We start from the raw sequence: 24,778 nt of genomic DNA, 5'->3' as shown, positions 1-24,778 counted from the left end.
AATAAGCTAATTGAAGTATGGTAGGATTCCGCAGAGATCATGAAATGTGTTTGATGGGGCTCAGACCATGTACTTAAGGACATCCATCAAGAAATCATTGAGAATCTACCATATTGATGAAATTGGGAAACCAGGAAGAACTGCCTGTCTTTACTGTTGATTAGACTACACAACCAGAAATAAATAAGTTACATGAAGTATGTTAGGATTCCCCAGAGATCATGAAATGTGTTTGATGGAGTAGGTGCAATCATATGAGGAAGGAAATAAAAATTAGAAGTAAACAGGAATCTAATAACTGAACTGTGACACAAACTGTAGACAATAAACTTCTTTGTTGTGGAACGGAGCAATATTTCAATGAAGTTTCACTTAATACTGGATTTTTTCACCAGAAGTTGGATGCATTTATAATTTATATACTTAATGTTATTTGAATGAAATATACATATGTAATTATATATACTTTATTTGTTTCGAATCTTGAATAGGCAAAAAGGCACGAGAATTTTTCAACTGGACCTAAAAACCCTGTTGTTGGGTAGAAAATAAAACTTATTTCATGTTTATATTCCATAACCTGTTAATTGTTTTATCAACTTTTGTCATACAGTTATTTACTTTTAATAATTAAAGAGAAAAATGATCTATAATAAAGGTTGAGTTTTATTCAAGATACCATTCCTTAAGGCATAAACCAAATTTGCTCTATATTACTTTCCAGTCATTAGCATACATTTATTATCCATTTTATACATATCTTTAATTTTCATCAAAATGTCTATAATAGATAGTTTACATTTCAAAACATACAATTAAAATTTACACTTTTTAGGCAAACAATCTTTACTCTCATATAAAGCAGATATTATTGAGACAGTTTTCTAAGAGCTACTGTTTATAAGTGGCGATCAGTTTAAATTTGTACACTTAATGCAAAATATTTCATAGACAATATTTATAATACATCTTTTATAATTAAGCAAAAGAATAAGGCAGTTCTTAAGTGTGTAAGAATATTCAGGTATAAATACTGTCTATGAAATATTTTGCATTAAGTGTACAAATTTAAACTGATCGCCACTTATAAACAGTAGCTCTTAGAAAACTGTCTCAATAATATCTGTTAAATCAATGTTTTTAATTTATTTAGAAAGTCTTTTAAGATATGTACTTAGGTCATTAAAAAGTTACAATGTCTTGAAGAACAGCAAACATATCTGGTTGTCAAATTGGTATGCTAGCTGAAAAAGAGGACAACAAAAATCCGAGGACTAACCCTTGAAGCACACTTACAATTATCTTTTAGTTTCTCATAATGCTCTCGGTCAAATAAATATGTTAAATCATTTATAATATTTTTGTTACATTAGCTATTTTACAATTTATACTTACCCTTAGAATACTTACCCAATTCTCTTAAATATTCCAAGTTTATGTGTTTCGATGAGTTCACTCATCATTATCAGACTCTAACCCCACATAGCTGTAATGTTTACATGAAAACCCAGTAAGTTTATAGGTTTTTCTGCCCTTCTAACCCAACCCAACCCGCTATATTATTTCAATATTTAAGGTAGGAAAAATAAATGGTGAACACAGTTAAATAATTAAGTAAAATCATCTTTATTTCATGAACTTATGTAAGTACATATCACTTTATGTGATAGAAAAGAGACATTTTACAAAAGCAGCTGTTTTTACACCTAATTTAAACATAAACATAATTTGTTAATGCCATATACACAAAGGTGCTCACATATGTCGCAGAGAAAATCTTTACACTTCTTAATATTATTATTAATCAAAGGATTTAAAGCCTAAAAGTTTTATATTATAATTACATATATGAGAAATCATCATTTAGAAATTCTTGTATTGAGAAAAAGCATTTTTTCAATAGATATTGTTTTATAGTAAATTTATATTGCAGTAAAAAACTTGGTAGGTAACAGTTTAATGGTAGCAGGGAGAGCATTATAGAGTTTGGGAGCAAAGAAGGAAACCCAACACTTAACCTTGTGTATCCTATAAAAATTTGTATATATATGTTCTCTATTTCTCGTAAAATGAAAATTGTACAATTTTGTGTGTGGAGTAATCACTAATATGATGTTTAATATGTACTAAACTATATGATATATAAATACTTCTCTGTAAGGGAACTATCTTTGGTATCTAAATAATATAGAATATAGAACAACAACAATAAGATAAAAAAAAGTCTCTCCAGTTTTGGACTGGCTTTTTCTGCTTCTTTTCACCACCATCTTCCACCTTATCATCAACTCAACACTTGAAACATCTAGCTGCCAGAATCTGCATTCCTCCCCTTCGATAGTGCCACAACTGGATGCTATCTACTGCTTCGATTATCCTCTTAGATGTTAGATGCCTGGCATCTCGCTGACCTGAGCATTCAGACTAAGTGGCCTGCTGCCAGTCATGAGCAAAACCATTAAGATACCCTTGCATGGACGCTAATTGTTAGACCATACAGCTATCTATTTGTTATTCATATTTGACTAGGGACACATAATTGTAGTTGAATTTCCTTACTGTTTTAAGGTTACACACCTCTTGTGTGAAAACTGATTATATCCTTATATGCAAGGTGTAATATAACATTTACAGCACATTTTGGGCCTTATTCTAACTAATAAGTTCAATATTTTCTCCTTTTTGGTCTTGTTATTTATTTACATAGTACATGTAGAGGTTAGGTTGTCATTGGAGCTCATATTACATTAAGGCCTACCTTTAACGCTTGCGTTTTCTTCACAATTCAAATAATAGCAATGATCCACAGTCCACAGTTAGATTTTCTGTTAAATAAATAGTAATTAAACTTTCACTCCCGCACCCAAAATGCCATGTATGAGTCCTTCCGTCGCATGAAAACACGGTAAATTCTTCAACTTTGTCGAATGATCACAGCTAAAGGAAGGCGACTTGGTAAAAGATATGCACATAATCGGATTCTCCAGAGTCTCTAGAATTATTCCATACCGATTTCGGAAAATTCTGACCTAATTTAAGTATTTTATAAATGAAAATAAGAAGCAACACCGAGCCGATTCATTCACGTTGACGTCATGTCACTGATGTCATCAAAACTGCGGTAAAAGTCGGCATTAAAATCGCCCGTAGACGTCAAAATCGACCATTTTCAGACGATGTTTTACGGTATAAAAAAAGGTTTTTACCTTATGATTTGTACATGGAAAAATAGTATAAAGCCTTAGGAACAGTTTAACATCAATTCTGGACCGATTCCAATCGGTTTTAGTAGTTAAATTTCGATTATAAAAAGGGTCTTATTTTAAGCGGACACGGGCGAACAGCGCAGGTTTCATTGCCTGGGTGACGTGCTTGTTGAGTGCTAGACCACCCGGATTATTGTACCTTGAGAGCCGGTACCGGGGGGGTACCAATATTCAGCTGACCGATTTTTTGGACTTTTTATGGAAAATTGCATTTTCTTGAAAAATGGTGATATTTGAAACAAAACGGTATTTAGTGGATTATAGCCAGATAAATTCCGCGTGTCTGAAGGCAAAAATGGTCTTCGTACGTTACATAGGTATGCCAGTATTAAGCGTCAAAGTTAAAAAAAGATGTAGAGCAAAAACTACTCTACGTAGATGACTGTAGACTGCATCAGAAAAAAGCCCTTAAAAAGTATTATAAATGTTAAAAGTTTGAAATTTCCAAGTGCCACCCTTAAAAAGTTATTAAATAAAATGTGATTTTTTTTTGTCAATTTTTCGGACCTTCATGGAGAAAATTTATTATTGCTCGCCCTGTATGGTTCACAAAAATTTTGTTTATATGGCATTTGAAAGACAAAAGATGAAGCTTTTTTTTGGTATTTTTTTTTTTTTTTTAATAAGTTTCGTTTGGCGGCAAATTTAAAAAAACTGAAAATGCCAGAACTCGTTAAAAAAATTTTTTTGAAAAAAAAGCTCTAAATATGTTGTTTCTCTCATAAAACTAAGTCTTTTCGCCGAAAAACTTTTTTTATAAAAATTATCTTTTAGCCTCTGGAACATTTTGAATTTTTTTTTTACTGAACTTTGATCGCTTATAATAAATCACCCTGTATACGGATATGGCCCAAAAAGTATACAGCTCTTAAGCTCCCACCGACCCTTATGTCCTAAAAATTTCAAGTCATTTAAGGGCTTTAAAATTGAGTTCTAGCGAGAGAAAGGAATTTGACCGGCTTTTTTACCATTTTTTGACTTCAACTCGCAACCGCTTCCGTCGCGGGTGTCGGAAAAAAAAATTGTTTACATATCCATCATTCCCAATGTATTGAGAGGCCACATGCCAAATTTCATCGTTTCAATAGCCATACAGCCAAAGTTATGAATTTTTATATCCCAAAAAACGCGGTCGCGCGAGGTCTAGGTGACGCTCATAATATAGTCGCAGACGCTCCTATATAACAAGTATAGTCGCTTCGCTCCTATACTTTGGGTCCGTGGGGACCAGTTTGGAACCTTTAGGTCTTGTTTGTGAAGAGCCATATAGAATTTCTTTAAAAAATCAAAAAATATCAGGTGTACTTAAGTCTGGTCAGTCAGGGGGCCAAAGTTTATATGCCAAGGAAAAAGAGGACCAGTTGTTGGGGTATCATGCTTCAAAGAACCATAATGTGTTATATAGTCGCGTTGTATGTCAATATAATGTGTTATATGTGAAATATCTCTCAACGTATATTTATTGCATCCTAAATAAATTCTAAATACAAAATTTCAACCAAATCGGATCAATAGCAAAAGAGTTACGATGTCACGTGACCTAGTCCTCAAATGTCAATTATCTGTCCAAATTTATTAATTGCATCCTAAATCAACCCCAAATACCAAATTTCCTCCCAATCGGATCAATAGCAAAAAAGTTGTTAATTACATAAAAAAGTTTCATTCGAATCATTTGAACATGCCAAGTCTCTGCTCTGTTCCCGGATGTAAATCTAATTACAAAAGTAGTTTAAAAGCAGGGGAGGCAAGTCGTTCTGTTTTTGGCTTCCCCAAAGATGAACAACTTAAAATTAAATGGCTAAAAGCCATACGTAGAGATAATTGGGCTCAATATTCTGTGGTTTGTGCTAAGCATTTTGACCGGAACTATATTATCCGTGAAGATGATTAACTTTTAGTTGATGGCACACTCACTAAGATTAGAGTTAAAGCAAGATTAGTTTGCTCAGCAGTGCCTCAAATTTTTCCAAATTTACCTGCATATTTAACACAAAAAGTGCCACTTCCTAGAGAAAGTCCAGACGAAAGAAATAGTGAACAACAAAAAAGTAATGAACTTGCCAATGAAGCCTTTGGGCAACTTGATTTCATAACAAATTTTGAAGAGCTTCTGAGTTACTATTCCTAAAAAATTCTAATATCTGACCTGTGGAATGTAAAAATTTTTGGGGATACAAAACTATATTTCTATACTTTCAACTTGAATGATGCTTGTATAAATATCATTAATCAAATATCAATAGATAGCGACCTACATGTTAAAATATTTTTAAAAAACAATGAGATGACCTAAATTGGATTTTACCTTTCAAATTGAAATTAAGTAGGTGGTCTCAACTCGAAAATCTCATAACTAGGTATAGGTCTTCTGATTATTGTGAGCTTAGTAAACCATAACCTTCATTTCTAGAGAAGTTTCATCACTTCATTGACTAAAATTCAGATTTCTTAAAACAGGCGTTAAATTTATTGACGAGTTCTGATTCACACAACTTAGAGGATGAAAAAGATAGTGACATTAGCAATCGAGTAATACTTTTAATAGATCAAATACCTTTACTTATTTTAAAGCAAAAACGTTATGGCCCATCAACTATAGTAATGTCTTTTATGTTATATATTATATCACCTTGCGCACATGAATTGCTTAGAGATTATTTTAATCTACCCACCAAGAAGTACCTACAGTATCTTTCTTCTAGCTTTGAAGTCACCAAATTCTGACTTAAAACCGACCAAAAACTAACAACACCATTAATTATTTAAACATTGTATCCACTTCTTTAGCACTGACTGAGAAAGTTGTTGATTTTTCAATTGATTAAATTTATATAAATAAAAGACTACACTATAGGGGAAAAAAGACTAATAATTCATTATTAACGGCGTCTATACATATTTGGAACAATAAATCAATCAAATAAATAAAATATTCTCATGTGTAAATAAAACAAAATCAAAATCGAACGTCCATCTCGACAGAGCCACGCTTTCAAAGCGTAAACGGATCCGAATCTCTCGCGTTGCGCGACGTTGCAACTGTTATTACGTAGCTTGAGTAAAGTCGGCTGTAGACATTATATTGACAGGGAGCACGGACTATTATTGTGGTTGCTGCCAACCGACATATACTGCGTTCTCGATTTGGTTTGCTGAAATGATTGGACTTAGTCTATATGTATTTTATCAGTTTTATATAAATATGTAACTTATATTGTGCAAATATGTATGAGAAAAAACAATTACTTTTCTAAATAAGACTGATAAAAATCTCATAACTTCATTCAAGTTTACATATATCTTGCCTGTGTGAACTTTTGTGTACCTAGAATGATTACACAGTATGATTTGTTTTCATCCTGGTCAACAATTCAAGGGCTGTGGGACCCATTAGTTGTAAACCAGGAGGAATTGCATGTTTTAACTGCTGATTAGTATACCACACAACCAGAAATAAATAAGCTAATTGAAGTATGTTAGGATTCCGCAGAGATCATGAAATGTGTTTGATGGGGCTCAAACCATGTACTTAAGGACATCCATCAAGAAATCATTGAGATTCTACCATATTGATGAAATTGGGAAACCAGGAAGAACTGCCTGTCTTTACTGCTGATTCGACTACACAACCAGAAATAAATAAGTTACATGAAGTATGTTAGGATTCCCCAGAGATCATGAAATGTGTTTGATGGAGTAGGTGCAATCATATGTGGAAGGAAATAAAAATTAGAAGTAAACAGGAATCTAATAACTGAACTGTGACACAAACTGTAGACAATAAACTTCTTTGTTGTGGAACGGAGCAATATTTCAATGAAGTTTCACTTAATACTGGATTTTTTCACCAGAAGTTGGATGCATTTATAATTTATATACTTAATGTTATTTGAATGAAATATACATATGTAATTATATATATTTTATTTGTTTCAAACCTTGAATAGGCAAAAAGGCACGAGAATCTTTCAATTGGAGCTAAAAACCCTATGGTTGGGTAGAAAATAAAACTTATTTCATGTTTATATTCCATAACCTGTTAATTGTTTCATCAACTTTTGTCATACAGTTATTTACTTTCAATAATTAAAGAGAAAAATGATCTATAATAAAGGTTGAGTTTTATTCAAGATTCCATTCCTGAAGGCATAAACCAAATTTGCTTTATATTACTTTGCAGTCATTAGCATACAGTTATTATCCATATCTTTAATTTTCATAAAAATGTCTATAATAAATAGTTTACATTTCAAAACATACAATTAAAATTTACACTTTTTAGGCAAACAATCTTTACTCTCATATAAAGCAGATATTGGGACAGTTTTCTAAGAGCTACTGTTTATATGTGGCGATCAGTTTAAATTTGTACACTTAATGCAAAATATTTCATAGGCAGTATTTATAATACATCTTTTATAATTAAGCAAAAGAATAAGGCAGTTCTTAAGTGTGTAAGAATATTCAGGTATAAATACTGTCTATGAAATATTTTGCATTAAGTGTACAAATTTAAACTGATCGCCACTTATAAACAGTAGCTCTTAGAAAACTGTCTCAATAATATCTGTTAAATCAATGTTTTTAATTTATTTAGAAAGTCTTTTAAGATATGTACTTAGGTCATTAATAAGTTACAATGTCTTGCAGAACAGCAAACATATCTGGTTGTCAAATTGGTATGCTAGCTGAAAAAGAGGACAACAAAAATCCGAGGACTAACCCTTGAAGCACACTTACAATGATCTTTTAGTTTCTCATAATGCTCTCGGTCAAATAAATATGTTAAATCATTTATAATATTTTTGTTACATTAGCTATTTTACAATTTATACTTACCCTTAGAATACTTACCCAATTCTCTTAAATATTTCAAGTTTATGTGTTTCGATGAGTTCATTCATCATTATCAGACTCTAACCCCACATAGCTGTAATGTTTACATGAAAACCCAGTAAGTTTATAGGTTTTTCTGCCCTTCTAACCCAACCCAACCCGCTATATTATTTCAATCTTTAAGGTAGGAAAAATAAATAATGAACACAGTTAAATAATTAAGTAAAATCATCTTTATTTCATGAACTTATGTTACACTTACATATCACTTTATGTGATAGAAAAGAGACATTTTACAAAAACAGCTGTTCTTACACCTAATTTAAACATAAACATAATTTGTTAATGCCATATACACAAAGGTGCTCACATATGTCGCAGAGAAAATCTTTACACTTCTTAATATTATTATTAATCAAAGGATTTAAAGCCTAAAAGTTTTAGATTATAATTACATATATGAGAAATCATCATTTAGAAATTCTTGTATTGAGAAAAAACATTTTTTCAATAGATATTGTTTTATAGTAAATTTATATTGCAATAAAATACTTGGTAGGTAACAGTTTAATGGTAGCAAGGAGAGCATTATAGAGTTTGGGACCATAGAAAGAAACCCAACACTTAACCTTGTGTATCCTATAAAAATTTGTATATATATGTTCTCTATTTCTCGTAAAATGAAAATTGTACAATTTTGTGTGTGGAGTAATCACTAATATGATGTTTAATATGTACTAAACTATATGATATATAAATACTTCTCTGTAAGGAAACTATCTTTGGTATCTAAATAATATAGAATATAGAACAACAACAATAAGATAAAAAAAAGTCTCTCCAGTTTTGGACTGGCTTTTTCTGCTTCTTTTCACCACCATCTTCCACCTTATCATCAACTCAACACTTAAAACATCTAGCTGCCAGAATCTGCATTCCTCCCCTTCGATAGTGCCACAACTGGATGCTATCTACTGCTTCGATTATCCTCTTAGATGTTTTAAAGCCTGGCATCTCGCTGACCTGAGCATTCAGACTAAGTGGCCTGCTGCCAGTCATGAGCAAAACCATTAAGATACCCTTGCATGGGCGTTAATTGTTAGACCATACAGATATCTATTTGTTATTCATATTTGACTAGGGACACATAACTGTAGTTGAATTTCCTTACTCTTTTAAGGTTACACACCTCTTGGGTGAAAACTGATTATATGCTTATATGCAAGGTGTAATATAACATTTACAGCGTTTAGTTAAGCGGAAATTTGCCAATCTTTCACATTTTGGACCTTATTCTAACTAATAAGTTCAATATTTTCTCCTTTTTGGTCTTGTTATTTATTTACATAATACATGTAGAGGTTAGGTTGTCATTGAAGCTCCTCATATTACATTAAGGCCTACCTTTAACGCTTGCGTTTTCTTCACAATTCAAATAATAACAATGATCCACAGTCCAGAGTTAGATTTTGTGTTAAAATAAATAAATAGTAATTAAACTTTCACTCCCGCACCCAAAATGCCATGTATGAGTCCTTCCGTCGCATGAAAACACGGTAAATTCTAAAACTTTACAACTTTGTCGAATGATCACAGCTAAAGGAAGGCGACTTGGTAAAAGATATGCACATAATCGGATTCTCCAGAGTCTCTAGAATTATTCCATACCGATTTCGGGAAATTCTGAGCTAATTTAAGTATTTTATCAACGAAAATAAAAAGCAAGACCGAGACGATTCGTTCACGTTGACGTCATGTCACTGATGTCATCAAAACTGCGGTAAAAGTCTGCATTAAAATCGCCCGTAAACGTCAAAATCGACCATTTTCAGACGATGTTTTAGGGTATAAAAAAAGGTTTTTACCTTATGATTTGTACATGGAAAAATAGTATAAAGCCTTAGGAACAGTTTAACATCAATTCTGGACCGATTCCAATCGGTTTTAGTAATTAAATTTCGATTATAAAAAGGGTCTTATTTTAAGCGGACACGGGCGAACAGCGCAGGTTTCATTGCCTGGGTGACGTGCTTGTTGAGTGCTAGACCACCCGGATTATTGTACCTTGAGAGCCGGTACCGGGGGGGGTACCAATATTCAGCTGACCGATTTTTTGGACTTTTTATGGAAAATTGCATTTTCTTGAAAAATGGTGATATTTGAAACAAAACAGTATTTAGTGGATTATAGCCAGATAAATTCCGCGTGTCTGAAGGTAAAAATGGTCTTCGTACGTTACATAGGTATGCCAGTATTAAGCGTCAAAGTTAAAAAAAGGTGTAGAGCAAAAACTACTCTACGTAGATGACTGTAGACTGCATCAGAAAAAAGCCCTTAAAAAGTATTAAAAATGTTGAAAGTTTGAAATTTCCAAGTGCCACCCTTAAAAAGTTATTAAATAAAATGTGATTTTTTTTTGTCAATTTTTCGGACCTTCATGGAGAAAATTTATTATTGCTCGCCCTGTATGGTTCACAAAAATTTTGTTTATATGGCATTTGAAAGACAAAAGATGAAGCTTTTTTTTGGTATTTGTTTTTTTTTTTTAATAAGTTTCGTTTGGCGGCAAATTCAAAAAAACTGAAAATGCCAGAACTCGTTAAAAAAATTTTTTTGAAAAAAAAGCTCTAAATATGTTATTTCTCTCATAAAACTAAGTCTTTTCGCCGAAAAACTTTTTTTATAAAAATTATCTTTTAGCCTCTGGACCGTTTTGAATTTTTTTTTTACTCAATTTTGATCGCTTATAATAAATCACCCTGTATACGGATCTCGCCCAAAAAGTATACAGATAAGAATCACCCAAGAACCCTTATATCCTGAACATTTCAGCTCGATTGAAAGCTTTAAACTTGAGATCTCGTGAGCAACTCGATTTGTACCCATTTTTTTACGAATTTTTGACTTCAACTCGGTACCGCTCTCTTTGTGGGTACCGAAAAAAAAAACTGTTTACGGATCCATCATTCTCAATGTATTGGGAGGCCACATGCCAAATTTCATCGTTTCACTAGCCATACAGCCAAAGATATGAATTTTTATTTCCCAAAAAACACGCTTTTTCGGACCCGGGCTCGCGTGCATAATATAGTCGCTGACGCTCCTATATAACAAGTATAGTCGCTTCGCTCCTATACTTTTGGTCCGTGGGGACCAGTTTGGAACCTTTAGGTTTTGTTTGTGAAGAGCCATATAGAATTTCTTAAAAAAATCAAAAAATATCAGGTGTACTTAAGTCTGGTCAGTCAGGGGGCCAAAGTTTATATGCCAAGGAAAAAGAGGACCAGTTCTTGGGGTATCATGCTTCAAAGAACCATAATGTGTTATATAGTCGCGTTGTATGTCAATATAATGTGTTATATGTGAAATATCTGTCAACGTATATTTATTGCATCCTAAATAAATTCTAAATACCAAATTTCAACCAAATCGGATCAATAGCAAAAGAGTTACGATGTCTCGTGACCTAGACCTCAAATGTCAATTATCTGTCCAAATTTATTAATTGCATCCTAAATAAACCCCAAATACCAAATTTCATCCCAATCGGATCAATAGCAAAAAAGTTGTTAATGACATAAAAAAGTTTCATTCGAATCCTTTGAACATGCCAAGTCCCTGCTCTGTTCCCGGATGTAAATCTAATTACAAAAGTAGTTTCAAAGCAGGGGAGGCAAGTATTTCTGATTTTGGCTTCCCCAAAGATGAACAACTTAAAATTAAATGGCTAAAAGCCATACCCAGAGATAATTGGGCTCCTACTCAATATTCTGTGGTTTGTACTAAGAATTTTGACCGGAATTATATTATCCGTGAAGATGATTAATTTTTACATGATGGCACACTCACTAAGATTAGAGTTAAAGCAAGATTAGTTTGCTCAGCAGTGCCTCAAATTTTTCCAAATTTACCTGCATATTTAACACAAAAAGTGGCACTTCCTAGAGAAAATCCAGACGAAAGAAATAGTGAACAACAAAAAAGTAATGAACTTGCCAATGAAGCCTTTGGGCAACTTGATTTCATAACAAATTTTTAAGAGCTTATGAGTAATTATTCCCAAAAAATTCTAATAACTGACTTGTGAAATGTAAAAATTTTTAGAGATACAAAACTATATTTCTATACTTTAAACTTGAACGATGCTTGTATAAATATCATTGATCAAATATCAATAGATAGCGACCTACATGTTAAAGTCTTTTTAAAAAACAATGAGTTGTCCCAAAATGACCTAAAACGGATTTTACTTTTCGAATTGAAATTAAGTAGATGGTCTCTAAAAACTTTACTTATTTTAGTCTCAAATAACGTTACTTATTTTAAAGTAAAAACGTTATTGCCCATCAACTATAGTAATGTCTTTTATGTTATATATTATATCCACTTGCGCATATGAATTGCTTCGAGTTTATTTTAATCTACCCACCAAGAGGTACCTACAGAATCTTTCTTTTAGCTTTGAAGTGTCACCAAATTCTGACTTAAATAAAACTAACGACACTACTACTTATTTAAACATTGTATCCACTTCTTTAGCACCGACTGAGAAAGTTGTTAATTTATTAATTGATTAAATTTATATAACTCAAAGACTAGACTATAGGGGAAAAAGTATAATAATGCATTTATATAATTATTAACGCCGTCTATACATATTTGAAACAATAAATCAACGACATAAATAAAATATTCTCATTTGTAAAATAAGCGTAAACGGAACCGAATCTCCCACTTGGTGCGACGTTGGCACTGTTATTACGCCGCTTGAGTATTGGCGTGTGAAACGGGCATTATATTGATTGAATAACAGGGAGCACGGACTATATATTGTGGTTGCTGTCAACCGACATATGCTGCGTTCTCGACTTGGTTGTTCATTTTCATTTTTCAGTTTTATATAAATAAATATGTATACTCAGCTTGTATTGTGGAAATATATATGAAAAAAATATTGACTTTGCTAAATAAGACTGATAAAAATCTCATAACTTCATTCAAGTTTACATATATCTTGCCTGTGTGAACTTTTGTGTACCTAGAATGATTACACAGTATGATTTGTTTTCATCCTGGTCAACAATTCAGGGGCTGTGGGACCCATTAGTTGTAAACTAGGAGGAATTGCATGTTTTAACTGCTGATTAGTATACCACACAACCAGGAATAAATAAGCTAAATGAAGTATGTTAGGATTCCGCAGAGTTCATGAAATGTGTTTGATGGGGCTCAGACCATGTACTTAAGGACATCCATCAAGAAATCATTGAGATTCTACCATATTGATGAAATTGGGAAACCAGGAAGAACTGCCTGTCTTTACTGTTGATTAGACTACACAACCAGAAATAAATAAGTTACATGAAGTATGTTAGGATTCCCCAGAGATCATGAAATGTGTTTGATGGAGTAGATGCAATCATATGAGGAAGGAAATAAAAATTAGAAGTAAACAGGAATATAACAACTGAACTGTGACACAAACTGTAGACAATCCACTTTTTTGTTGTGGAACGGAGCAATATTTCAATGAAGTTTTACTTAATACTGGATTTTTTCACCAGAAGTTGGATGCATTTATAATTTATATACTTAATGTTATTTGAATGAAATATACATATGTAATTATATATACTTTATTTGTTTCGAATCTTGAATAGGCAAAAAGGCACGAGAATTTTTCAACTGGACCTAAAAATCCTATTGTTGGGTAGTAAATAAAACTTATTTCATGTTTATATTCCATAACCTGTTTATTGTTTTATCAAGTTTTGTTATACAGTTATTTACTTTTAATAATTAAAGAGAAAAATTATCTATAATAAAGGTTGAGTTTCATTCAAGATTCCATACCTTAAGGCATAAACCAAATTTGCTCTATATTACTTTGCAGTCATTAGCATACAGTTATTATCCCTTTTATACATATCTTTAATTTTCATAAAAATGTCTATAATAAATAGTTTACATTTTAAAATATACAATTAAAATTTACACTTGTTAGGCAAACAATTATTACTCTCATATAAAGCAGATACTATTGGGACAGTTTTCTAAGAGCTACTGTTTATAAGTGGCGAGCAGTTTAAATTTGTACATACAGTTAATCAAAAATATTTCATAGACAGTATTTATACCTGAATATTCTTACATACTTAAGAACTGGTTTATTCTTTTGCTTAATTTTAATACATCTTGTTAAATCAATGTTTTTAATTTATTTAGAAAGTCTTTTAAGATATGTACTTAGGTCATTAATAAGTTACAATGTCTTGCAGAACAGCAAACATATCTGGTTGTCAAATTGGTATGCTAGCTGAAAAAGAGGACAACAAAAATCCGAGGACTAACCCTTGAAGCATACTTACAATGATCTTTTAGTTTCTCATAATGCTCTCGGTCAAATAAATATGTTAAATCATTTATAATATTTTTGTTACATTAGCTATTTTACAATTTTATTTTCCTGTAGAAAAAGAACATGAATACTTACCCAATTCTCTTAAATATTCCAAGTTTATGTGTTTCGATGAGTTCACTCATCATTATCAGACTCTAACCCCACATAGCTATAATGTTTACATGAAAACCCAGTAAGTTTATAGGTGTTTCTGCCCTTCTAACCCAACCCAACCCGCTATATTATTTCAATCTTTTAGGTAGGAAAAATAAATGGTGAACACAGTTAAATAATTAAGTAAAATCATCTTTATTTCATAAACTTATGTTACACTTACACATCACTTTATGTGATAGAAAAAAGAGATTTTACAAAAACAGCTGTTCTTACACCTAATTTAAACATAAATATAATTTGTTAATGCCATATACACAAAGGTGCTCACATATGTCGCAGAGAAAATCTTTACACTTCTTAATATTATTATTAATCAAAGGATTTAAAGCCTAAAAGTTTTATATTATAATTACATATATGAGAAATCATCATTTAGAAATTCTTGTATTGAGAAAAAACATTTTTTTAATAGATATTGTTTTATAGTAAATTTATATTGCAGTAAAAAACTTGGTAGGTAACAGTTTAATGGTAGCAGGGAGAGCATTATAGAGTTTGGGAGCAAAGAAGGAAACCCAACACTTAACCTTGTGTAACCTATAAAAATTTGTATATATATGTTCTCTATTTCTCGTAAAATGAAAATTGTACAATTTTGTGTGTGGAGTAATCACTAATATGATGTTTAATATGTACTAAACTATATGATATATAAATACTTCTCTGTAAGGAAACTATCTTTGGTATCTAAATAATATAGGATATAGAACAACAACAATAAGATAAAAAAAAAGTCTCTCCAGTTTTGGACTGGCTTTTTCTGCTTCTTTTCACCACCATCTTCCACCTTATCATCAACTCAACACTTGAAACATCTAGCTGCCAGAATCTGCATTCCTCCCCTTCGATAGTGCCACAACTGGATGCTATCTACTGCTTCGATTATCCTCTTATGTTTTAAAGCCTGGCATCTCGCTGACCTGAGCATTCAGACTAAGTGGCCTGCGGCCAGTCATGAGCAAAACCATTAAGATACCCTGGCATAGACGCTAATTGTTAGACCATACAGATATCTATTTGTTATTCATATTTGACTAGGGACACATAACTGTAGTTGAATTTCCTTACTCTTTTGAGGTTACACACCTCTTGTGTGAAAACTGATTATATGCAAGGTGTAATATAACATTTACAGCGTTTAGTTAAGCGGATATTTGCCAATCTTTCACATTTTGGGCCTTATTCTAACTAATAAGTTCAATATTTTCTCCTTTTTGGTCTTGTTATTTATTTACATAATACATGTAGAGGTTAGGTTGTCATTGAAGCTCCTCATATTACATTAAGGCCTACCTTTAACGCTTGCGTTTTCTTCACAATTCAAATAATAACAATGATCCACTGTCCACAGTTAGATTTTGTGTTAAAATAAATAAATAGTCCACATTAAACCAACACTCCCGCACCCAAAATGCCATGTATGAGTCCTTCCGTCGCATGAAAACACGGTAAATTCTAAAACTTTACAACTTTGTCGAATGATCACAGCTAAAGGTAGGCGACTTGGTAAAAGATATGCACATAATCGGATTCTCCAGAGTCTCTAGAATTATTCCATACCGATTTTGGGAAATTCTGAGCTAATTTAAGTATTTTATCAAAGAAAATAAGAAGCAAGACCGAGCCGATTCAATCACGTTGACGTCATGTCACTGATGTCATCAAAACTGCGGTAAAGGTCGGCATTAAAATCGCCCGTAGACGTCAAAATCGACCATTTTCAGACGATGTTTTAGGGTATAAAAAATGGTCTTTCCCTTATGATTTGTACATGGAAAAATAGTATAAAGCTTTAGGAACAGTTTAACATCGATTCTGGACCGATTCCAATTAGCTTTAGTAGTTAAATTTCGATTATAAAAAGGGTCTTATTTTCGAAGGAAAACGGGCGAAACGCGCAGGTTTCATTGCCTGGGTGACGGGCTTGTTGGGTGCTAGACCACTTATGGATTGTACCATGACCACCCGGCACTGGGGGGGTACAGCATTCCACTGGTCCATTTTTGGCACTTTTCTTAAAAAATTAAATTTTCTTGGAAAATTGTGATATTTAAAACAAAACGGTATTTAGTGCATTATAGCCAGATAAATTCCGCGTGTCTGAAGGCAAAAATGGTCTTCCTACGTTGCATAGGTATGCCAGTATTAAGCGTCAAAGTTAAAAAAAGGTGTAGAGCAAAAACTACTCTACGTAGATGACTGTAGAGTTTATCAAAAAAAAGCTCTTAAAAAGTATTATAAATGTTGAAAGTTTGAAATTTCCAAGTTCGACCCTTAAAAAGTTATTAAATAAAATGTGATTTTTTTTTGTCAATTTTTTGGACCTTCATGGAAAAAAAATTTTATTGCTCGCCCTGTATAGTTCACAAAAATTTCGATTATATGGCGTTTGAAAGACAAAAGATGAAGCTTTTTTTTGAAAAATTTTTTTTTTTCGAAATAAGTTCTGTTTGGCGGCAAATTCAAAAAAACTGAAAATGCCAGAACTCGTAAAATAAATTTTTTACAAAAAAAAGCTCCAAGTATGTCAAATCTCTTATAAAACTAAGTCTTTTCGCCGAAAAACTTTTTTTATAAAAATTATCTTTTAGCCTCTGGACCATTTTGAATTTTTTTTTTACTCAATTTTGATCGCTTATAGTAAATCACCCTGTATACGGATCTGGCCCAAAAAGTATACAGACACGTAACCCCCAAGAACCCATATATCCTGAAAATTTCAGCTCGATTGAACACTTTAAACTTGAGATCTCGTGAATAACTCGAATTTTACCCATTTTTTTACGAATTTTTGACTTCAACTCGGTACCGCTCTCTTTGTGGGTACCGAAAAAAAAAATTGTTTACGGATCCATCATTCTCAATGTATTGAGAGGCCACATGCCAAATTTCATCGTTTCACTAGCCATACAGCCAAAGTTATGAATTTTTATATCCCAAAAAACACGCTTTTTCGGACCCGACCTCGCGTGCATAATATAGTCGCTGACGCTCCTATATAACAAGTATAGTCGCTTCGCTTCTATACTTTTGGTCCGTGGGGACCAGTTTGGAACCTTTAGGTCTTGTTTGTGAAGAGCCATATAGAATTTCTTAAAAAAATCAAAAAATATCAGGTGTACTTAAGTCTGGTCAGTCAGGGGGCCAAAGTTTATATGCCAAGGAAAAAGAGGACCAGTTGTTGGGGTATCATGCTTCAAAGAACCATAATGTGTTATATAGTCGCGTTGTATGTCAATATAATGTGTTATATGTGAAATATCTGTCAACGTATATTTATTGCATCCTAAATAAATTCTAAATACCAAATTTCAACCAAATCGGATCAATAGCAAAAGAGTTACGATGTCACGTGACCTAGACCTCAAATGTCAATTATCTGTCCAAATTTATTAATTGCATCCTAAATAAACCCCAAATACCAAATTTCATCCCAATCGGATCAATAGCAAAAAAGTTGTTAATTACATAAAAAAGTTTCATTCGAATCCTTTGAACATGCCAAGTCCCTGCTCTGTTCCTGGATGTAAATCTAATTAAAAAAGTAGTTTAAAAGCAGGGGAGGCAAGTAGTTTTGTTTTTGACTTCCCCAAAGATGAACAACTTAAAATTAAATGGCTAAAAGCCATACCTAGAGATAATTGGGCTCCTACTCAATGTTCTGTGCTTTGTGCCAAGCATTTTGACCCGAATAATATTATCCGTGAAGATGAATATCTTTTACCTGATGGCACACTCACTAAGATTAGAGTTAAAGCAAGATTAGTTTGCTCAGCAGTGCTTCAAATTTTTCCAAATTTACCTGCATATTTAACACAAAAAGAGAAAGTCCAGACGAAAGATATAGTGAACAACAAAAACGTAATGAACTTGCCAATGAAGCCTTTGGGCAACTTGATTTCATAACAAATTTTTAAGAGCTTATGAGTAATTATTCCCAAAAAATTCTAATAACTGACCTGTGAAATGTAAACATTTTTGGGGATACAAAACTATATTTCTATACTTTAAACTTGAATGATGCTTGTATAAATATTATTAATCAAATAACAATAGATAACGACCTACATGTTAAAGTATTTTTAAAAAACAATGAGTTGCCTCAAAATGACCTAAATTGGATTTTACCTGTTAAATTGAAATTAAGTAGGTGGTCTCAACTCGAAAATCTATTAATTAGGTTTAAGTTTTCTGATTATTGTGAGCTTAATAAACCATAATCTTCATCTCTAGAAAAGTTTCATCATTCACCAAAGTTCAGATTTCTTAAAAGAGGCTTTAAATTTATTGACGAGTTCTGATTCACACAACTTAGAGGATGAAAAAGATAGTGCAATTAGTAATCGAGTAATACTTTTAATAGATCAAATAACTTTACTTATTTTAAAGCAAAAACGTTATGGCCCATCAACTATAGTAATGTCTTTTATGTTATATATTATATTCACTTGCGCATATGAATTGCTTGGATATTATTTTAATCCACCCACCAAGAGTATCTCAGAACACCTACAGTAGCTTTCTTCTAGCTTTGAAGTGTCACCAAATTCTGACTTAAATAGAACTAACGACACCACAAATTATTTAAACATTGTATCCACTTCTTTAGCACCGACTGAGAAAGTTGTTAATTTATTAAATTTATATAAGTAAAAGACTACAAAATAGGGGGAAAAGTCTAATAATGCATTTATTTAATTATTAACGGCGTCTATACATATTTTAAACAATAAATCAACCACATAAATAAAATATTCTCATTTGTAAATAAGGCAAAATCAAAATTGAACGTCTCGGCAGAGTCGCCTTTTCAAAGCGTAAACGGATCTACCAAAACGGATCCGATACGCAAGTTGAGTAAAGGCGTGTGAAACAGGCATTATATTGAATAAATAACATGGAGCGCGGACTATAATGTTGTTGCTGACAACCGGCATATGCTGCGTTCTCGATTTCGGTCGCTAAACACGATCAGACGTAGCTTATGTGTATGAAGATTCATACCTATATGTATTTTATAAGTTTTATATAAATATGTATACTCAGCTTGTATTGTGGAAATATATATGAAAAAAATATTGACTTTGCTAAATAAGACTGATAAAAATCTCATAACTTCATTCAAGTTTACATATATCTTGTCTGTGTGAACTTTTGTGTACCTAGAATGATTACACAGTATGATTTGTTTTCATCCTGGTCAACAATTCAAGGGCTGTGGGACCCATTAGTTGTAAACCAGGAGGAATTGCATGTTTTAACTGCTGATTAGTATACCACACAACCAGGAATAAATAAGCTAATTGAAGTATGTTAGGATTCCGCAGATATCATGAAATGTGTTTGATGGGGCTCAGACCATGTACTTAAGGACATCCATCAAGAAATCATTGAGATTCTACCATATTGATGAAATTGAGAAACCAGGAAGAACTGCCTGTCTTTACTGTTGATTAGACTACACAACCAGAAATAAATAAGTTACATGAAGTATGTTAGGATTCCCCAGAGATCATGAAATGTGTTTGATGGAGTAGGTGCAATCATATGAGGAAGGAAATAAAAATTAGAAGTAAACAGGAATATAACAACTGAACTGTGACACAAACTGTAGACAATAAACTTCTTTGTTGTGGAACGGAGCAATATTTCAATGAAGTTTCACTTAATACTGGATTTTTTCACCAGAAGTTGGATGCATTTATAATTTATATACTTAATGTTATTTGAATGAAATATACATATGTAATTATATATACTTCTATTTGTTTCAAATCTTGAATAGGGAAAAAGGCACGAGAATCTTTCAATTGGAGCTAAAAACCCTATTGTTGGGTAGAAAATAAAACTTATTTCATGTTTATATTCCATAACCTGTTTATTGTTTTATCAACTCTTGTCATACAGTTATTTACTTTTAATAATTAAAGAGAAAAATGATCTATAATAAAGGTTGAGTTTTATTCAAGATTCCATTCCTTAAGGCATAAACCAAATTTGCTCTATATTACTTTGCAGTCATTAGCATACAGTTATTATCCATTTTATACATATCTTTAATTTTCATCAAAATGTCTATAATAAATAGTTTACATTTCAAAACATACAATTAAAATTTACACTTTTTAGGCAAACAATCTTTACTCTCTTATAAAGCAGATTTTATTGACACAGTTTTCTAAGAGCTACTGTTTATAAGTGGCGAGCAGTTTAAATTTGTATATACACTTAATCCAAAATATTTCATAAACAGTATTTATACCTGAATATTCTTACATACTTAACTTAAGAACTGGTTTACTCTTTTGCTTAATTATAATACATCTTGTTAAATCAATGTTTTTAATTTATTTAGAAAGTCTTTTAAGATATGTACTTAGGTCATTAATAAGTTACAATGTCTTGCAGAACAGCAAACATATCTGGTTGTCAAATTGGTATGCTAGCTGAAAGGGAGGACAACAAAAATCCAAGGACTAACCCTTGAAGCACACTTACAATGATCTTTTAGTTTCTCATAATGCTCTCGGTCAAATAAATATGTTAAATCATTTATAATATTTTTGTTACATTAGCTATTTTACAATTTATACTTACCCTTAGAATACTTACCCAATTCTCTTAAATATTCCAAGTTTATGTGTTTCGATGAGTTCACTCATCATTATCAGACTCTAACCCCACATAGCTGTAATGTTTACATGAAAACCCAGTAAGTTTATAGGTTTTTCTGCCCTTCTAACCCAACCCAACCCGCTATATTATTTCAATCTTTAAGGTAGGAAAAATAAATGGTAAACACAGTTAAATAATTAAGTAAAATCATCTTTATTTCATGAACTTATGTAAGTACATATCACTTTATGTGATAGAAAAGAGACATTTTACAAAAGCAGCTGTTCTTACACCTAATTTAAACATAAACATAATTTGTTAATGCCATATACACAAAGGTGCTCACATATGTCACAGAGAAAATCTTTACACTTCTTAATATTATTATTAATCAAAGGATTTAAAGCCTAAAAGTTTTATATTATAATTACATATATGAGAAATCATCATTTAGAAATTCTTGTATTGAGAAAAAACATTTTTTCAATAGATATTGTTTTATAGTAAATTTATATTGCAGTAAAAAACTTGGTAGGTAACAGTTTAATGGTAGCAGGGAGAGCATTATAGAGTTTGGGAGCAAAGAAGGAAACCCAACACTTAACCTTGTGTATCCTATAAAAATTTGTATATATATGTTCTCTATTTCTCGTAAAATGAAAATTGTACAATTTTGTGTGTGGAGTAATCACTAATATGATGTTTAATATGTACTAAACTATATGATATACAAATACTTCTCTGTAAGGAAACTATCTTTGGTATCTAAATAATATAGAATATAGAACAACAACAATAAGATAAAAAAAAGTCTCTCCAGTTTTGGACTGGCTTTTTCTGCTTCTTTTCACCACCATCTTCCACCTTATCATCAACTCAACACTTGAAACATCTAGCTGCCAGAATCTGCATTCCTCCCCTTCGATAGTGCCACAACTGGATGCTATCTACTGCTTCGATTATCCTCTTAGATGTTTTAAAGCCTGGCATCTCGCTGACCTGAGCATTCAGACTAAGTGGCCTGCTGCCAGTCATGAGCAAAACCATTAAGATACCCTTGCATGGGCGTTAATTGTTAGTCCATACAGATATCTATTTGTTATTCATATTTGACTAGGGACACATAACTGTAGTTGAATTTCCTTACTCTTTTAAGGTTACACACCTCTTGGGTGAAAACTGATTATATGCTTATATGCAAGGTGTAATATAACATTTACAGCGTTTAGTTAAGCGGAAATTTGCCAATCTTTCACATTTTGGACCTTATTCTAACTAATAAGTTCAATATTTTCTCCTTTTTGGTCTTGTTATTTATTTACATAATACATGTAGAGGTTAGGTTGTCATTGAAGCTCCTCATATTACATTAAGGCCTACCTTTAACGCTTGCGTTTTCTTCACAATTCAAATAATAACAATGATCCACAGTCCAGAGTTAGATTTTGTGTTAAAATAAATAAATAGTAATTAAACTTTCACTCCCGCACCCAAAATGCCATGTATGAGTCCTTCCGTCGCATGAAAACACGGTAAATTCTAAAACTTTACAACTTTGTCGAATGATCACAGCTAAAGGAAGGCGACTTGGTAAAAGATATGCACATAATCGGATTCTCCAGAGTCTCTAGAATTATTCCATACCGATTTCGGGAAATTCTGAGCTAATTTAAGTATTTTATCAACGAAAATAAAAAGCAAGACCGAGACGATTCGTTCACGTTGACGTCATGTCACTGATGTCATCAAAACTGCGGTAAAAGTCTGCATTAAAATCGCCCGTAAACGTCAAAATCGACCATTTTCAGACGATGTTTTAGGGTATAAAAAATGGTTTTTCCCTTATGATTTGTACATGGAAAAATAGTATAAAGCCTTAGGAACAGTTTAACATCAATTCTGGACCGATTCCAATCGGTTTTAGTAGTTAAATTTCGATTATAAAAAGGGTCTTATTTTAAGCGGACACGGGCGAACAGCGCAGGTTTCATTGCCTGGGTGACGTGCTTGTTGGGTGCTAGACCACCCGGATTATTGTACCTTGAGAGCCGGTACCGGGGGGGTACCAATATTCAGCTGACCGATTTTTTGGACTTTTTATGGAAAATTGCATTTTCTTGAAAAATGGTGATATTTGAAACAAAACAGTATTTAGTGGATTATAGCCAGATAAATTCCGCGTGTCTGAAGGTAAAAATGGTCTTCGTACGTTACATAGGTATGCCAGTATTAAGCGTCAAAGTTAAAAAAAGGTGTAGAGCAAAAACTACTCTACGTAGATGACTGTAGACTGCATCAGAAAAAAGCCCTTAAAAAGTATTATAAATGTTGAAAGTTTGAAATTTCCAAGTGCCACCCTTAAAAAGTTATTAAATAAAATGTGATTTTTTTTTGTCAATTTTTCGGACCTTCATGGAGAAAATGTATTATTGCTCGCCCTGTATGGTTCACAAAAATTTTGTTTATATGGCATTTGAAAGACAAAAGATGAAGCTTTTTTTTGGTATTTTTTTTTTTTTTTTAATAAGTTTCGTTTGGCGGCAAATTCAAAAAAACTGAAAATGCCAGAACTCGTTAAAAAATTTTTTTTGAAAAAAAAGCTCTAAATATGTTATTTCTCTCATAAAACTAAGTCTTTTCGCCGAAAAACTTTTTTTATAAAAATTATCTTTTAGCCTCTGGACCGTTTTGAATTTTTTTTTTACTCAATTTTGATCGCTTATAATAAATCACCCTGTATACGGATCTCGCCCAAAAAGTATACAGATAAGAATCACCCAAGAACCCTTATATCCTGAAAATTTCAGCTCGATTGAAAGCTTTAAACTTGAGATCTCGTGAGCAACTCGATTTGTACCCATTTTTTTACGAATTTTTGACTTCAACTCGGTACCGCTCTCTTTGTGGGTACCGAAAAAAAAAACTGTTTACGGATCCATCATTCTCAATGTATTGGGAGGCCACATGCCAAATTTCATCGTTTCACTAGCCATACAGCCAAAGATATGAATTTTTATTTCCCAAAAAACACGCTTTTTCGGACCCGGGCTCGCGTGCATAATATAGTCGCTGACGCTCCTATATAACAAGTATAGTCGCTTCGCTCCTATACTTTTGGTCCGTGGGGACCAGTTTGGAACCTTTAGGTCCTGTCAGTGATGGGTCTTAGAGCATTTCTTAAAAAAAATCACAAATTGTCAGGTGTACTTAAGTCTGGTCAGTCGAAAGTGCCAACGTTTCTATGCCAAGGAAAGAGAGGACCAGTTGTTGGGGTATCATGCTTCAAAGAACCATAATGTGTTATATAGTCGCGTTGTGTGTCAATATAATGTGTTATTATATGTCAAATATCTGTCAACGTATATTAATTGCATCCTTAATAAACTCTAAATAGCAAATTTCAACGCAATCGGATCAATAGCAAAAGAGTTACGGTGTCACGTGACCTGAACCTCAAATTTCAATTATCTGTCAAAATTTA

General features: G+C 32.4%; 1 long non-coding RNA gene across 2 annotated transcripts in view; it reads right to left on the bottom strand.

Moving 5' to 3' along the window:
• Positions 1-23,799, bottom strand: part of LOC126749596 (uncharacterized) — a 106,931-nt gene extending 83,132 nt beyond the window's left edge. Inside the window, exons 1-3 of one of the 2 annotated variants that reach the window (XR_007665163.1) lie at positions 23,338-23,798; positions 8,735-10,169; positions 1,703-2,018 (exon numbers count right to left, since the gene is read on the bottom strand). This is a non-coding gene — a long non-coding RNA (uncharacterized LOC126749596). Of the gene's footprint in view, positions 1-1,702; positions 2,019-8,734; positions 10,170-23,337 lie in introns of those variants that run through there. The other variant, XR_007665164.1, reaches the window with a different exon arrangement.
• Between the last annotated feature and the right edge of the window lie 979 nt (positions 23,800-24,778).

Source organism: Anthonomus grandis, unplaced genomic scaffold (assembly GCF_022605725.1).
Source record: "Anthonomus grandis grandis unplaced genomic scaffold, icAntGran1.3 ctg00000342.1, whole genome shotgun sequence".
Lineage (NCBI taxonomy): Eukaryota > Metazoa > Arthropoda > Insecta > Coleoptera > Curculionidae > Anthonomus > Anthonomus grandis.
This window is presented reverse-complemented; position numbering and strand designations above follow the sequence as displayed.